Source organism: Aplysia californica, unplaced genomic scaffold, assembly GCF_000002075.1.
Source record: "Aplysia californica isolate F4 #8 unplaced genomic scaffold, AplCal3.0 scaffold00338, whole genome shotgun sequence".
Classification (NCBI taxonomy): Eukaryota; Metazoa; Mollusca; class Gastropoda; order Aplysiida; family Aplysiidae; genus Aplysia; species Aplysia californica.
Window position 1 is genome coordinate 742,992 of NW_004797608.1, and position 2,500 is coordinate 745,491.

Genomic DNA, 2,500 nt, shown 5'->3' on the forward strand with positions numbered 1-2,500 from the left:
GGGGGGGGGTACGGAATGAACAAAATCGTCCGCATGTGAATCATCGGATGGGTTGCTTTAGTTGACTACATCGCGCAAGTGTTGGAATGTCATGCCTTGCCATTATTTCGCTCATGGTGTCATTCAAGTAGACATCTTCATTCATGGCAAATCACTTTCTCACGGGCCAATATTATCACGAGACAATTCTTGGAAAACTATATCATAGCAACGTTGGAGTGGTCACCAGTAATTAATAGCCCGATATGAATCTTACAGGTATGTGAAATCACATGAAACAACAGCTGAAGAGAATTGACGTAGCTACCGATTCAGACCCTTCGTTTGCAACCATCTGCGAGATTTGGGATGAAAAGACTGATAATTGTCCAAAATTAGCAGCAGAGTCGATGCCTTATGGGTTTTTGCACTACACAAAACCAATGGCTCTTACGAAAAATAACAATGAGCACATTTAATGTTAAGTCCAAGTTTTTGTGGCATTTGTGATTGCTCTGTTTTGTTTGAAATTGAAACTATCGACTTTAAATATTATTTATGGCAGAGAAACAAATTCTCCCTTCATTGGATATGCAATGTATGTCCACTCTATCAATATTGATGGTCCCCAATAAACGTGCGAAGACAACCTTTCTGTGATTTCCCTCAATTTTGCTAAGCCTGATTTTTAAGGTAATTTTGAGTGACCATACTATTATCTCGAGCAGCTCTTAACACAGATGAGATGTTATTGTGTCATATGATGCAGAATATATTTAACTGTAAATTGGTATGCTGTATTAGTGGTTAGTGCAAGGCTTTAGCCCGATTATTGGGTGATTACATTATCAAGTTGGAACCAAACGGTACAATACACGTGCAGGTGTGCTACACCCAGTTGTCGGTCAAATGGATATAAATAATATGTTGACGTGAAAAGGGTTAATATGTAAAGCCCGGGTTACTCTCAGCGATAAATCGTATTACATTCTCCGAATAGTAGAACTGCCAGATTTAACGTAGAATACTCCATATTCTGTTTACACATTGCAATTTTTGGTGTCCAATTCTCTTTAAATTAGGGGAGATTCCTTCTTCTTGAGCCAAGTGACTCTTTGCAACACTTTGCCTGCATTCTGTATTTTGTTACTTAACAAACGTAAAAAAAGAGGCCCATGAAGATATTAGTTGCAAATTTCTAATGTCACAAACTCTCAATACGCCCTCTTTTAATAATTTGTTATTGTAGTCTTAATGTAGACCTATTAATCGTCCACAGACATTCGAGGCATGTAGGCCTCTACATCTCAATAAAGAGAATAACAGTGTCTTTCGACCAAGTCACAATACTGTACACAGTACAATGACTGTGCAGTAGTAGATAGATCTAGTAGATATCTAGTGTGCAGTGTGTAGTCTTAGCAGCTTTGATGTCGGATGCACTTACAAAGCACTGGGTGACCTTGATACATGAGTTTAGATTGAAAATAGACAATTGAAAAACAAAGTTTGTTCAAGTTTTAAAATGTGGCATCAAATCTGTTTTTTAAAATAGAGTCGCTGCTCCCCGGTGCTCCGATGGGAAACGGGGCTCCGGTGAAGTTACAACAGGCCTAGTAAGCCAGTAACGGATCAATATCTGCTAAAAACCAAAGGAAGGACGTGGTGGTTGGGGGGGGGGGGGGCAAACGAATCGAAGGACATTGTTTGAGCCCCCCCCCCCTCTTTAAAATTGTTTGTAATATAAGAGGCACATGGTTATAGTGGGACACCGACGATAAGCTCTATCTCTCTATATCATATTTATGAAAGTTCGTCTCTTTGGCCGCCGGGGGGTGGGGTGGGGGGTAGGGGGTGCTCTCGTGGCCTAGAGGGGTGTTGGCCTCTCATTTTGAATCCCAGTAGCGACCGAAACATTTTCTTCTTTAAATTTGTCTCCTTTCATCACCTCCTTTTCTGCTCTCTAGCAATGTTCTGTTGTCTGCTTTCGTCTCCTCTTTCTGCCCACACTCCCTCACCTCCTTTACCCCCTCTTCTGGGCTCCTGATTCTTTCTGCAGCCTTTCTACAGCTACTCCTTGGCTCCTTTTTTACTGCTGTCTTTCAGCCGCACCCCTGATCTTCTGGTAGGAAAGATCTACACTTAGCCTTCTCGGACAAGGGCGAAAAGACTTGGAGGGCCCGTGAGCAAATTGCGCACGTTAAAGATCCCTTGGTGGTCTACAATCGATAAGAGTAAATTTCGGCCGCCACCAGGGCGAAAATTCAGAATTTCCTACCAACTGAAAATATTTGATGTGTCCCGCGCTCTCATATGACATTATGCAGTTGCGAGCGCCGTAAAACACTTACCAAAAAAAGAACAAACTTTGGGCGGCTAAAACTTCTGAACCAATTAACTTCCGAATTTGACTAAATTAAAGGTGGGTCAGAATCATTTAAAGGGTGCGCAGTTTTATAGAGGAGCCTGAAGTCACTGTAATTTAATCTTCAGTTTTTCATTAGTTTCGTTTAGATCTAAT